Genomic DNA, 17500 nt, shown 5'->3' on the forward strand with positions numbered 1-17500 from the left:
TGAGACATCCAACCTGGCTATAATTCAGACTAATTACAAAATCTTTTCACCAGCTGTGAGACATCCAACCTGGCTATAATTCAGACTAATTACAAAATCTTTTCGCCAGCTGTGGGACATCCAACCTGGCTATAGTTCAGACTAATTACAAAATCTTTTCACCAGCTGTGAGACATCCAACCTGGCTATAGTTCAGACTAATTACAAAATCTTTTCACCAGCTGTGAGACATCCAACCTGGCTATAATTCAGATTAATTGCAAAATCTTTTCGCCAGCTGTGAGACATCCAACCTGGCTATAGTTCAGACTAATTACAAAATCTTTTCGCCAGCTGTGAGACATCCAACCTGGCTATAGTTCAGACTAATTACAAAATCTTTTCGCCAGCTGTGAGACATCCAACCTGGCTATAGTTCAGACTAATTACAAAATCTTTTCGCCAGCTGTGAGACATCCAACCTGGCTATAGTTCAGACTAATTACAAAATCTTTTCGCCAGCTGTGAGACATCCAACCTGGCTATAGTTCAGACTAATTACAAAATCTTTTCACCAGCTGTGAGACATCCAACCTGGCTATAATTCAGATTAATTGCAAAATCTTTTCGCCAGCTGTGAGACATCCAACCTGGCTATAGTTCAGACTAATTACAAAATCTTTTCGCCAGCTGTGAGACATCCAACCTGGCTATAGTTCAGACTAATTACAAAATCTTTTCACCAGCTGTGAGACATCCAACCTGGCTATAATTCAGATTAATTACAAAATCTTTTCACCAGCTGTGGGACATCCAACCTGGCTATAGTTCAGACTAATTACAAAATCTTTTCACCAGCTGTGAGACATCCAACCTGGCTATAGTTCAGACTAATTACAAAATCTTTTCACCAGCTGTGAGACATCCAACCTGGCTATAATTCAGATTAATTACAAAATCTTTTCACCGGCTGTGAGACATCCAACCTGGCTATAATTCAGACTAATTACAAAATCTTTTCACCAGCTGTGAGACATCCAACCTGGCTATAGTTCAGACTAATTACAAAATCTTTTCACCAGATGTGAGACATCCAACCTGGCTATAATTCAGATTAATTACAAAATCTTTTCACCGGCTGTGAGATATCCAACCTGGCTATAATTCAGACTAATTACAAAATCTTTTCACCAGCTGTGAGACATCCAACCTGGCTATAGTTCAGACTAATTACAAAATCTTTTCACCAGCTGTGAGACATCCAACCTAGCTAAAATTCATATTAATTACAAAATCTTTTCACCAGCTGTGAGACATCCAACCTGGCTATAATTCAGATTAATTACAAAATCTTTTCACCAGGTGTGAGACATCCAACCTGGCTATAGTTCAGACTAATTACAAAATCTTTTTGCCAGCTGTGAGACATCCAACCTGGCTGTAATTCAGATTAATTACAAAATCTTTTCGCCAGCTGTGAGACATCCAACCTGGCTATAGTTCAGACTAATTACAAAATCTTTTCACCAGCTGTGAGACATCCAACCTGGCTATAATTCAGATTAATTACCAAATCTTTTCACCAGCTGTGAGACATCCAACCTGGCTATAATTCAGACTAATTACAAAATCTTTTCACCGGCTGTGAGACATCCAACCTGGCTATAATTCAGACTGATTACAAAATCTTTTCACCAGCTGTGAGACATCCAACCTGGGTATAGTTCAGACTAATTACAAAATCTTTTTGCCAGCTGTGAGACATCCAACCTGGCTATAGTTCAGACTGATTACAAAATCTTTTCACCGGCTGTGAGACATCCAACCTGGCTATAATTCAGACTATTTACAAAATCTTTTCACCGGCTGTGAGACATCCAACCTGGCTATAATTCAGACTAATTACAAAATCTTTTCACCAGCTGTGAGACATCCAACCTGGGTATAGTTCAGACTAATTACAAAATCTTTTTGCCAGCTGTGAGACATCCAACCTGGCTATAGTTCAGACTAATTACAAAATCTTTTTGCCAGCTGTGAGACATCCAACCTGGCTATAGTTCAGACTAATTACAAAATCTTTTCACCAGCTCTGAGACATCCAACCTGGCTATAATTCAGACTAATTACAAAATCTTTTTGCCAGCTGTGAGACATCCAACCTGGCTATAGTTCAGACTAATTACAAAATCGTTTCACCAGCTGTGAGACATCCAACCTGGCTATAATTCAGATTAATTACAAAATCTTTTCACCAGCTGTGAGACATCCAACCTGGCTATAGTTCAGACTAATTTCAAAATCTTTTCACCAGCTGTGAGACATCCAACCTGGCTATAATTCAGATTAATTACAAAATCTTTTCACCAGCTGTGAGACATCCAACCTGGGTATAATTCAGACTAATTACAAAATCTTTTCACCAGCTGTGAGACATCCAACCTGGCTATAATTCAGATTAATTACAAAATCTTTTCGCCAGCTGTGAGACATCCAACCTGGCTATAATTCAGATTAATTACAAAATCTTTTCACCAGCTGTGAGACATCCAACCTGGGTTAATTCAGACTAATTACAACATCTTTTCACCAGCTGAGAGACATCCAACCTGGCTATAGTTCAGACTAATTACAAAATCTTTTCACCAGCTGTGAGACATCCAACCTGGCTATAATTCAGATTAATTGCAAAATCTTTTCGCCAGCTGTGAGACATCCAACCTGGCTATAGTTCAGACTAATTACAAAATCTTTTCGCCAGCTGTGAGACATCCAACCTGGCTATAGTTCAGACTAATTACAAAATCTTTTCACCAGCTGTGAGACATTCAACCTGGCTATAATTCAGATTAATTACAAAATCTTTTCACCAGCTGTGAGACATCAAACCTGGCTATAGTTCAGACTAATTACAAAATCTTTTCACCAGCTGTGAGACATCCAACCTGGCTATAGTTCAGACTAATTACAAAATCTTTTCACCAGCTGTGAGACATCCAACCTGGCTATAATTCAGATTAATTACAAAATCTTTTCACCGGCTGTGAGACATCCAACCTGGCTATAATTCAGATTAATTACAAAATCTTTTCACCAGCTGTGAGACATCCAACATGGCTATAGTTCAGACTAATTACAAAATCTTTTCGCCAGCTGTGAGGCATCCAACCTGGCTGTAATTCAGAAAAATTACAAAATCTTTTCGCCAGCTGTGAGACATCCAACCTGGCTATAGTTCAGACTAATTACAAAATCTTTTCGCCAGCTGTGAGGCATCCAACCTGGCTGTAATTCAGAATAATTACAAAATCTTTTCGCCAGCTGTGAGACATCCAACCTGGCTATAATTCAGATTAATTGCAAAATCTTTTCGCCAGCTGTGAGACATCCAACCTGGCTATAGTTCAGACTAATTACAAAATCTTTTCGCCAGCTGTGAGACATCCAACCTGGCTATAGTTCAGACTAATTACAAAATCTTTTCACCAGCTGTGAGACATTCAACCTGGCTATAATTCAGATTAATTACAAAATCTTTTCACCAGCTGTGAGACATCAAACCTGGCTATAGTTCAGACTAATTACAAAATCTTTTCACCAGCTGTGAGACATCCAACCTGGCTATAGTTCAGACTAATTACAAAATCTTTTCACCAGCTGTGAGACATCCAACCTGGCTATAATTCAGATTAATTACAAAATCTTTTCACCGGCTGTGAGACATCCAACCTGGCTATAATTCAGATTAATTACAAAATCTTTTCACCAGCTGTGAGACATCCAACATGGCTATAGTTCAGACTAATTACAAAATCTTTTCACCAGCTGTGAGACATCCAACCTGGCTATAATTCAGATTAATTACAAAATCTTTTCACCGGCTGTGAGACATCCAACCTGGCTATAATTCAGATTAATTACAAAATCTTTTCACCAGCTGTGAGACATCCAACATGGCTATAGTTCAGACTAATTACAAAATCTTTTCACCAGCTGTGAGACATCCAACCTGGCTATAATTCAGATTAATTACAAAATCTTTTCACCAGCTGTGAGACATCCAACCTGGCTATAGTTCAGACTAATTACAAAATCTTTTCACCAGCTGTGAGACATCCAACCTGGCTATAGTTCAGACTAATTACAAAATCTTTTCACCAGCTCTGAGACATCCAACCTGGCTATAATTCAGATTAATTACAAAATCTTTTCACCAGCTGTGAGACATCCAACCTGGCTATAATTCAGATTAATTACCAAATCTTTTCACCAGCTGTGAGACATCCAACATGGCTATAGTTCAGACTAATTACAAAATCTTTTCGCCAGCTGTGAGGCATCCAACCTGGCTGTAATTCAGAATAATTACAAAATCTTTTCGCCAGCTGTGAGACATCCAACCTGGCTATAGTTCAGACTAATTACAAAATCTTTCCGCCAGCTGTGAGACATCCAACCTGGCTGTAATTCAGATTCATTACAAAATCTTTTCACCAGCTGTGAGACATCCAACCTGGCTATAGTTCAGACTAATTACAAAATCTTTTCACCAGCTGTGAGACATCCAACCTGGCTATAATTCAGATTAATTACAAAATCTTTTCACCGGCTGTGAGACATCCAACCTGGCTATAATTCAGACTAATTACAAAATTTTTTCACCAGCTGTGAGACATCCAACCTGGCTATAGTTCAGACTAATTACAAAATCTTTCCGCCAGCTGTGAGACATCCAACCTGGCTATAATTCAGATTCATTACAAAATCTTTTCACCAGCTGTGAGACATCCAACCTGGCTATAATTCAGACTAATTACAAAATTTTTTCACCAGCTGTGAGACATCCAACCTGGCTATAATTCAGATTAATCACCAAATCTTTTCACCAGCTGTGAGACATCCAACCTGGCTATAATTCAGATTAATTACAAAATCTTTTCACCAGCTGTGAGACATCCAACCTGGCTATAGTTCAGACTAATTACAAAATCTTTTCACCAGCTGTGAGACATCCAACCTGGCTGTAATTCAGATTAATTACAAAATCTTTTCGCCAGCTGTGAGACATCCAACCTGGCTATAGTTCAGACTAATTACAAAATCTTTTCACCAGCTGTGAGACATCCAACCTGGCTATAATTCAGATTAATTACAAAATCTTTTCACCAGCTGTGAGACATCCAACCTGGCTATAGTTCAGACTAATTACAAAATCTTTTTACCAGCTGTGAGACATCCAACCTGGCTATAGTTCAGACTAATTACAAAATCTTTTCACCGGCTGTGAGACATCCAACCTGGCTATAATTCAGACTAATTACAAAATCTTTTCACCAGCTGTGAGACATCCAACCTGGCTATAGTTCAGACTAATTACAAAATCTTTTCGCCAGCTGTGAGACATCCAACCTGGCTATAGTTCAGACTAATTACAAAATCTTTTCACCAGCTGTGAGACATCCAACCTGGGTATAATTCAGACTAATTACAAAATCTTTTCACCAGCTGTGAGACATCCAACCTGGCTATAATTCAGACTAATTACAAAATCTTTTCACCGGCTGTAAGACATCCAACCTGGCTATAATTCAGACTAATTACAAAATCTTTTCACCAGCTCTGAGACATCCAACCTGGCTATAGTTCAGACTAATTACAAAATCTTTTTACCAGCTGTGAGACATCCAACCTGGCTATAGTTCAGACTAATTACAAAATCTTTTCACCGGCTGTGAGACATCCAACCTGGCTATAATTCAGACTAATTACAAAATCTTTTCACCAGCTGTGAGACATCCAACCTGGGTATAATTCAGACTAATTACAAAATCTTTTCACCAGCTGTGAGACATCCAACCTGGGTATAATCCAGACTAATTACAAAATCTTTTCACCAGCTGTGAGACATCCAACCTGGCTATAATTCAGATTAATTACAAAATCTTTTCACCAGCTGTGAGACATCCAACCTGGCTATAATTCAGACTAATTACAAAATCTTTTCACCAGCTGTGAGACATCCAACCTGGCTATAATTCAGATTAATTACAAAACCTTTTCACCAGCTGTGAGACATCCAACCTGGGTATAATTCAGACTAATTACAAAATCTTTTCACCAGCTGTGAGACATCCAACCTGGCTATAATTTAGACTAATTACAAAATCTTTTCACCAGCTGTAAGACATCCAACCTGGGTATAATTCAGACTAATTACAAAATCTTTTCACCAGCTGTGAGACATCCAACCTGGCTATAATTCAGATTAATTACAAAACCTTTTCACCAGCTGTGAGACATCCAACCTGGGTATAATTCAGACTAATTACAAAATCTTTTCACCAGCTGTGAGACATCCAACCTGGCTATAATTCAGACTAATTACAAAATCTTTTCACCAGCTGTGAGACATCCAACCTGGCTATAATTCAGACTAATTACAAAATCTTTTCACCAGCTCTGAGACATCCAACCTGGCTATAATTTAGACTAATTACAAAATCTTTTCACCAGCTGTGAGACATCCAACCTGGCTATAATTCAGACTGATTACAAAATCTTTTCACCAGCTCTGAGACATCCAACCTGGCTATAATTCAGACTAATTACAAAATCTTTTCACCAGCTGTGAGACATCCAACCTGGGTATAATTCAGACTAATTACAAAATCTTTTCACCAGCTGTGAGACATCCAACCTGGCTATAATTCAGACTAATTACAAAATCTTTTCACCAGCTGTGAGACATCCAACCTGGCTATAATTCAGATTAATTACAAAACCTTTTCACCAGCTGTGAGACATCCAACCTGGGTATAATTCAGACTAATTACAAAATCTTTTCACCAGCTGTGAGACATCCAACCTGGCTATAATTCAGACTAATTACAAAATCTTTTCACCAGCTGTGAGACATCCAACCTGGCTATAATTCAGACTAATTACAAAATCTTTTCACCAGCTCTGAGACATCCAACCTGGCTATAATTTAGACTAATTACAAAATCTTTTCACCAGCTCTGAGACATCCAACCTGGGTATAATTCAGACTAATTACAAAATCTTTTCACCAGCTGTGAGACATCCAACCTGGCTATAATTCAGACTGATTACAAAATCTTTTCACCAGCTGTGAGACATCCAACCTGGCTATAATTCAGACTAATTAAACCTAACGTAACTCATCATTAAAGGGTAGGTTTAACAGTAAAGGGACACCAGGACTTACTCTCCTTCATTATTTTAAACTGGATGCAAACATTATTTGCATAAGAAACAAAACAATGGTTACTAATAAAACTATATAAATGAGAGTACTTATGATTACAAGTGACATAACAAATAAACAGCCTACGTTCGTTATTTCAAAAAAAGGAATTGTATTGAACATTTGGTAAAGGACACAATTCTAAATTTATGAACGAAATATAATTCAGTATGAACTAATATCCCCTTTATAAAAGGAGTACGTGTCTGACTACATGTATAAATATATATATATATATATGTACTGTATATATATATGTACTGTATATATATATATATATATATATATATATATATATATATATATATATATATATATATATATACATATATATATATATATATATATATATATATATATATATATATATATATATATATATATATATATATATATATATATATATATATATATATATATATATATATATATATATATATATATATATATATATATATATATATATATATATATATATATATATATCTTGCCTGGTGAAAGGAGGAAGGAGGTACCCTGAGAGGTACACTCTTAAACCACACTTTCCCACATTTTGCCAAACCAGCGAGTTGTAGTTAGGAAAAGGGGCGAGGGTGGGATGAATTGAGTCTATGTGTGTTTGTGTGTGAGTGCGTGTACATGTTAGCATATCTCCCTAAATATTTAGACGTCATTTTTGACGGCCCATGTACACTATTATAGAATATTGTCAATAATTCCTTTTATAAATAATTTTGAAAATAGTATTTTTGCTCAAACGTTTTCCCATTCTTTTGTTCGAGTATTTTAAAGTCTTGTTACGTTAGTTGGTGTTTGAAATTCCTCCTCTCGTTTCGGCTCCTGACTAAAGGGACCGGTCGGAGGCGATTCGAATTCCCTCGAGTTTGTTCGAATCCTTTTTTCGGTTTTTGATGGCGTTCGAACATTTCCCCATTTTAGTCTCGCTCTTTTGTTCAAATTGGAAAATATGCAAACCGGTTTCGCCATTTATATTTTCCGGTTTAGGTCCTTGAGTGTTTTTTTCCAATGAAGTGCCAAAAATACAAATACAACTGAGAGAACTTTTAATTACAAAAGAAATACAAAGTTTCAGTTGTGGATTTCGTATTTTCTGTATCATTTAGATAATTTTAATCAACGATTAGAACAAATTCTAGTTTATCTGACTCCAATATTAAATTTTATCAGAATTTTATGATCCAAATATTCTAGTATAATTTCTAAATATCAATTCTAAAAAGAAAAAATAAACAACAAAATATTCAAAACAGTTCCAATAATCATAAAAGTTCATTTATGAGAAACAAATGTTGTTACTGAACTTGAAATATTTCATATTAATTATTCATTACTTATATACTTTGTTCATTTCCTTATTTCCTTTCCTCTGCAGGCTATTTTTCCTTTTTTTTTTGAGCCCTTAGGCTTACAGCATCCGGCTTTTCAAAGTAGGGATAATAATAATAATAATAATAATAATAATAATAATAATAATAATAATAATAATAATAATAATAATAATAATAATATTGTAGTTGTAGACCCTCTTTCAATCATTTTTCATTAAAAGATGGCATTTTTCATGCAATTAAGCTTTTCAAATTCTTGGATTTTTCTTCTTTCTTCAGGAATGCATACCGCCAGTAACTATGCTATGTTTGACATCAGTAGGGGATGCAAAATACATGGAATAAGTTCTACAATTTTACTAAAAGTAAACGAGTCACAATAAGTATAATAAAATTCCTCTGCTACACGCTACAAGAGGGTACCCGATGTCTCGCCTCATCTTCAGGTTCGTCAAGTCAGGCACTGGTCACTGATTGGACCTCATGCGCAGAGTCTATTTAGTTTGGGACGGAGCTGCTCCCTCCTTGGCTTAGGCTCTCACTGGGAGGGGGTCCATCACAGTGAAGCTGCTACTACACTCACTATCGTCGAAGCTGGGTGAAGTCTGGGTTTGAGTAAGATCATCATCAGTGCCCTGAATGACAGAAGGCTCTGGATCCTAGAAATCTCGTTCAGCCAGCAAGAAAAGGCGAACCATAATACGACACAAATGTTTCTCCTCCCCTAATGCCCTAGGAATGCCAACCAGCGACTTTTAAACCTTGCCGAGGACGAATATCATCAGCAGTCAACAGCTTGCTGGTGACTGAGACTCTTCCAGCAAGCGCCTCTGTCAATTATCAAGCAACTTGCAACTCCCCGGACCTGGAATCTGAGCGGCCAACTGCTTGCCTGACTCCGAGCCCGGCTCAGGTGTAGGTTTGCCAATCAGTGCACAGCACAAGGAGCTCTCAAATCTAGCGGATAGCTATTCCATTCCACATTAGATATGGAATCCGCCCACATGGACCAATCAGCGACCAGCACCTGAATGGACGAACCAACCAAGCTGTATAAATTGGGCCAGCTCTGACCATATCCATCCAGACTCGGCCTGAAGATGAGAGGAGATAACCGGCACCCTCTCGTAATGCATAACAGCTTAACTCAATTGTACTTATTGTGAATAGATTGCATTTAGTAAAGTTGCATAACTTATTCAATGTATTTTACTCCCCCTAATGATGTTAAACATAGCACAGTTACTGGCGGTATGCATAGCTGAAGAAGGAAGGAAAATCCGAGTAATTGAAAAGGTCAATTGCAAGATAAATGCTACTGAGGCAGCAGCCATTATTATTAATGATAACAATAACAATAATAATAATTAGATAAATTCTGATATATATATATATATATATATATATACGGTATATATATATATATATATATATATATATATATATATATATATATATATATATATATACATATATATATTTACGCACACACACACACACACACACACACACATATATATATATATATATATATATATATATATATATATATATATATATATATATATATATATATAAAACTTATATGTATATGTATATATAAAACTTATATATATATATATATATATATATATATATATATATATAACTTCAATATATTGATGTTATGGGATGAACACAAATGCATATCAAATACAAATAACTGACGACCTCCAAGAATCGAAAGTCAGGGATCCCATTTGGCTACACTTGACTCACAAAAATCCTTTTCATCAGCGTCCCTTTCCTAAACCCAAAAGGATACGGTTGAACATCCTACATCCTACATCACTCGCCCCCCGCCCTACCCATGCAATCCTTCCAGCATCATCATCATTCCAGTAGTCTCCAGCGCTTTTAGGTCAAAGGTCCCATTCATGAAAGCTAAATGGTGACCTATACATGAAGTGCAGAGGGGATCCAGTATTGAAGCTCTCACAAGAGCAACCTGGAAGAGAATATATTTATCCAGCATCTCGACCTCAAGGCCAATGTGTCTGGACGAGAAGTTGAGGACCCTTTTCTCCGCTCAGTTGATAAAGCGCTTTTGCTATTTGTCCCAGAAACGGGAAATTTGAGCTGAAATAGTTTTCGAATAAGCCATGAGGAAGGGGAAATTGAGCTGCCCATTTGTTCAGGTGCTTTTGTCAAGAGATGTGGAGCAACATTCAGTTCCAAATGAAATAACAATTCAAAATGGGAGGTCAGGGACATTGTCGTTGTTGATTCAGCATTTGGTGGTAACTGTGTAAATGGTCATAAAGGAAATGAGTAAATTAAGAAAAATATTTTTCTAATGATAACTATCAGAGTTACGCCACAGACATACCTTAAAAAAAGTAACAAATTCAAAATATTTCAAAGTGGAAAGGATGGTTTTAATTACAATTAACGAAAAGTAGCAGTTAATTATATCCTTAAATATAAAAATCAAAAGATAATGAAGATAGAACTATTTCCGCGATTATCATTATGCTGAACATGAAGCCGAAGGCCGACTTTCTCAAGAACTATTCGTATAAATTAATCAATTAAAGAATAATGAGTTCGTTTAATTACAACAATAGAATAGAACTTTCTCGTTACAGAGAAAGAGAAGAAGTGATGGAGACTTATCACACAGAGGACATAAAAACTTCTTTCTTATTACCAACATAAAATTTGTTATGAAAATCTGAGCATTTTCAAACATCAAAGGATTTCTCATTGGTTTTCCCATTTTCATATTTAAGTGAAACGTGGGATATTTGATATAATCCTCTATGGTCATTCATTTTTTCATACACACACATGTATATATATATATATATATATATATATATATATATATATATATAGGTATATATATATATACATATATATATATATATATATATATATATATATATATATATATGATGGGATTTTAAGTTCATTCTCTCATAGTTTTCCTTTTCATATAGCTTTTTTTCCTGTTCCCTATTTTTCATCTTATCATTTATATTGTTATATATTTGTCAAAATTTAACCTCCAACTAGACAGAGGATCAATTGTGTAATATTAATAGACATTATATTTAACCAATATTGAAAAGTGTTTTTGGTGTGTAACATTACTGAAACTTTGAATCCACCATTTTTAGTTTGCTCAGCATTTCTGAGAATGTTTGGGCATCATCTTGTGAGATGCAGCAGTAGAGAAGGTAGTTTCCTGGTAGTCAATCTGTTGGACGGGAGTTCTAGACCCGCTCGAGCTCAATAGCTTCTAAAAGTGTCTGCTAGGGATGGGAGCTCTTGGGGAGTCTATAGGTCTATCTGATGAGTCATCAGCAGCCATTGCGTAGCCCTCCCTGGCCCTAGCTTGATTGAGAGGAAGGTTTGGGTGCTGATCATATGTATATATGGTGAGAAGTGGCGAGAGAAGGTTATTATAGAACACTCTCCTTTATACACAAAAGCTCAAGACAACAAGAAATTTCATTCTCAAAATCGACACCGTTACCGATGAGAAAAACAGACATGTTTTTCAGGTTCTTTTTAGTGCGAGGAAGAGCGAAGATACAAGCATAATACATACACAAAATGAACTATGTACGATCGGGTGACACACGGTTGGTACAATGGAAATTCTCTAGGGTATTGCTGCTGTCTGTTACCTCTGCCATTCATGAGGGATCTTTAAACCTTTAAGTGTTTAATTAATAAAATAAAAAATAATGATATAGTTAATGACTTAAGAACCGATCATACTTCTTATTTCTAATGTAATGCGAGGTTTACACGGTCGAACAGTTCGTCGAACGAGGTTCGACAAACAAGTGTTTGAAGTGATGTTCGGGCATGTGAAAAAGGGGTAGTTGGTTGTCGAACACGTTCGTCGAATGGTTCGAAGAAAGTCTGTTCTCGCCTGACTTTTGTGGGCGGAGCTTCATTGTCAACAAACCTTCTATACATTTGAAATTGATTCCACCTCTTCGAACCGTTCGTTAACCGGGTTCGACAATCTGGTTCGACAGCAGGGTTCGATGAACCGTTCGATGGTGTAAACCCCATTCAAGTACCACGCTGTAACTTTAGTGACCAATCTACTAGATGGAAAACGGTGTTAAGTAACAAAATGGCTGAAGAGGAAAAATCGTAGCTAAAAAGAAAAGGATTTAGCATCAAAAGGGGATTTCATTACGTTGATAATGTTGATATAGAAATGGAAAAATGTTCGCACATTTTCATTACTCTATTCACATTGAGAAGGAATGTATATAGTAGAGAGGATTTTATATAAATGTTAAACAACATTAACGACAAAAACATTCACGTGCAAGTAAAACATGAAATCTAAAATTAATATATATATATATATATATATATATATATATGCGTGTATACATACTATTGTATAAATCAATAGATATATATTTGTATGTATGTATGTATGTATGTATGTATGTATGAACAGATATGTACATTATATATACATAACTCCATTAATATAAATGTTTATATATATATATATATATATATATATATATATATATACATATATATATATATATATATATATATATATATATATATATATATATATATATATATATATATATGTGTGTGTGTGTGTGTGCGTGTGTGTATGCATGTATGTATGTATAACTCAAGGCTGCTTCTAAAGCAATTTATCAATTCATTAGAAAAAAATACATTCGAAAACCAAATCCAATGTAATATTCAAATGATTTCATGTAAAATTATAAATGGTCATCTGACACATGAACACATTAGTGACAGCTACATCCCTTTCCACATGATTCAATATATACCTTCATGTTTCACTCGTAATCTCTCAATCATTTGTGTAATTTCGCCGTCTTTCCTTTCGTTTATATTTATTAAATAATGTTACTTTCTACACATTCTACTTTGCAAATATTAGATATTACTCTAAACAAACTTAATATCATTTGTTCCAAACTTGTTTACACTTTAGTCAGAAACACCTCCTCTGATATATCATTATCGTTTACATCAGTTCGCACAACAACTGAACCCAAACTTGTGTTAACAAAGTCAGATATGGAATTAACTATCTCGTGTAATATCAGCTTTGATCAATGATTCGCCAGTTCTCAAAGGCAAAGTATAACGTCTACATTTAACGTTCCCTGGAGACGTTCATTCGAAGGACAAACCAACGTAAACAAAAAAACTTTCCCAGCGATCCAATTCCTCATCTCCGACAAAGCTAACATCTATTACTCACATGATTCGATCACTCTCGCCCGGTCATGTTAGATTTACAATGTCTGACGTCTCCTCGTATGCTGCTCCCCTAACCTTAGATGGGAACCCTCCTCTTCCACGCCTCTCACCTCGGCCACATATGTTCCTGCCATGTTCATCTCAATTTACAATGAAGCATTTAAGGGTTTATGTGACAGACTGGAGATGAGGTACCGTGATAGGGGGAATGGAATTACTTTTGTAAAGGTTATTAGAAATTTATTGCCTTCATTTTCTTCTGTGATAGGCAAACATTATAGATTATTCTTGTTTGATGGAGTTTTTTTATTTATATTCTAACCTTATAAAAGGATTATATATATATACACACATATATATATATATATATATATATATATATATATATATATATATATATATATATATATATATATATATATATATATATATATATTTATAATTATGTGTGTGTGTGTTTGTGTATATAACTGTGTATGCACTCTAACCCAAAAAATTACAATATATATATATATATATATATATATATATATATATATATATATATATATATGTGTGTGTGTGTGTGTGTGTGTTTGCGTGTGTGTGTATGTGTCCCTAGGTAAATGTGCAAATAATTCAATAAGAGATAATTGGTAAAAAGAAATGATAGGGAACTGGTAATATCTACATGGATACAAGATATTTTATCTGTATTTGTATATAATAGAATAAACCATACATAAGTATATATCTATATACTAGTGTACGCGACCCGTCAAAAATAACATCTAAATATTTAGCAAATTATGCGCACACAGATTCAACCCTTTCCACCCCTCCCTATTTGAGAGAGTGTGGCTTCTGAGTGTACCTCTCCTGGTACACCTTGTCACCAGGGTATGAGTACTCCCCTCTACACCCTACCCGATGGACGGAGAGAGACCGTGTAGTCATACATTTGATAATGCCTCTCGAGTGACAGGAAAGAAATGTATATTTATATATGTAACCAGACACTTGCTCTGTATTATGTACGGGAGATACCCATGTAAGTACGTATGTTCAACTATAGTATATAATTTGTTCATGAAATTCTAAACTAATCCAATAAACAAACAAACACTTCGACGCCTCTCCATAACACTGACTGAGAGAGAGAGAGAGAGAGAGAGAGAGAGAGAGACTCTCCGTCTGTCAATACCTTTTATCGTGGGTCTTCGACTGATAATAACTTAGTTCTGACAACAGATTCCAAAACTGACTCCAAATTCTCTTTTTCTATCGAAGCATTTGAAGACTTTGACAACAATAATTCCAAGTCAAGTGACTCTCTCTCTCTCTCTCTCTCTCTCTCTCTTCGTGACACCTTCAGAAGGTGACGTTAGTGTGACTGGCAGCTGTTCAGTATTCGTATTTTGATATCGTATAAGTTACTCGTTTTGATGCAGGTCCAATGCTTTGACTGTGTGGGTGTGACACCTCTATTCAGGGAGGTGGAAGAGAGCAAGAGTTAGAAAGAAAGTAATACTCTTTGGAACTGTATATTCAAGAAAAAGAACTAGAAACTAGTGGGAGAATTTTATGGTCTTTTTAGTGACGGGGAATAGAGTAAGAGTTAGAGAGAAGAATAAAAGATAAAAAGGAAATAACAACTTGGTTGCTTTTGATTACTTGTTAAGTATAATAATTAGTTATCAATTGTGTTATGTAGTTTTTAGAATTCTCTTACCATATCCCTACATCTTCAGGTATTAATTTCATCCATCAGCTGATATGTTTATTTAAATTACGTAAACCAGAAAAGAAGGAATATTCAACAATTAACGCCAGAAGCGGATTTTACTTTTGACGTTTACATATATACTTGAAATGAAATATATTTATTTATTTCATATTTTTCCCTGTTGGACCCTGACACTTGTAGTATCCTGCTTCTCCAACTAAGATTGTAGCTTAGGAAGTAATAATAATAATAATAATAATAATAATAATAATAATAATAATAATAATAATATTAATAATAATAATAATAATAATAATAGTTAAATACACATAATTTCAAAACAAAGTAAAAAAAAGCCTCGTTTAATATATTAAAAAACTAGAACTGAGTATTTGTACTTTTGAATTAAAATGAAAAGAGAGTAAGTATGTATCTCTGTTGACTCTTTTTGCATTCAGTCCTTAATGAACACAACAAATCCCAGACAGGAAACAGATCCTGACGACGCATTCTTTGCTTCTCCTCTTCCTTTTGAGAGAAGTGACGGAATCCTATAACAATGCGAAGGAAAAAGTAGAGAAAGGATGAAATGGGGAAAGTTATTGACGATGAAATTAGAAATGATAATAACATATTCAGTATCACTGCTAAAAAGATATCTAATTACGAATTATTTTAAAATTACCATTGGAAAAAAAATATACACATAAAAATCATTGACATAAATACATTCATATTTTTAAAGCAAAGTTTTATTTTATTTTTGCACTAAATGTTTCTAATATTCGTAACATATATATATATATATACAAGTATATATATATATATATATATATATATATATATATATATATATATATATATATATATACATATATATAATATATATATATATATATATATATATATATATATATATATATACATATATATATATATATATATATATGTATATATATATATATATATATATATATATATATGTATATATATATATATATATATATATATATATATACATATATATATATATATATATATATATATATGTATATATATATATATATATATATATATATATATATATATATATATATATATATATATATATATATATATATATAAAGAGACAGACATAAATGAAGATAATTATAGTGACTCATATATGACTGACTTAAGAAATCAAGAACATCTATGTTTTTATATCAACAAATATTCTAGATGTTAATATCTAAATATAAATTATATAAAAATTATGATCTTTATAGACTTGTGAAGTCGAACAACTCAGGCGAGGACACATCCAACAGGTTATATCAAAATCCAAGTAATAATAATAATAATAATAATAATAATAATAATAATAATAATAATAATAATAATAATAATAATAATATATTCAACATCATATGAATAGACTTTCTATCCCTTTATGACTTCATTTATTCACAGTTAACACACCTTTAATAAGATCTGGCCTGTACTTTTGTGAGAGACAATTCTCAAGACCTGATATATTTGACTCATCTTCCCCCCCCCCCCTTTCACCATTGAATACGAAGCTCCAGAAAACAATGAATAATTCAGAAAATCAATGTTGGTCTTTGCGTTGATCAACGTCTTCCTTTTTCTCTCGTTTCTGTATTATAATATACTTTTTTTTTTTATTTCTTACCATATTTTAGGTCTTTCAGAAGAGTTTACACAATCACCAGTTCTGACGTAGCTAAACCAACACCTTAAACACATCATATTACTGCATCCACTTACAACTCTCTGGACTTGCTGGTGATAGTCTGGTTGTGGTGGCCGATGTGGTAACGTCCCTGACTGGCGAATGCCTGACTTGGGCTCAACTTGTGCTGAAACTCGAGTGATCATCAGCCATTGCCTCGCCCCCCTTGGTCCTAGATTGGGTGAAGAGAGGGC

Source organism: Palaemon carinicauda, chromosome 23 (assembly GCF_036898095.1).
Source record: "Palaemon carinicauda isolate YSFRI2023 chromosome 23, ASM3689809v2, whole genome shotgun sequence".
Lineage (NCBI taxonomy): Eukaryota > Metazoa > Arthropoda > Malacostraca > Decapoda > Palaemonidae > Palaemon > Palaemon carinicauda.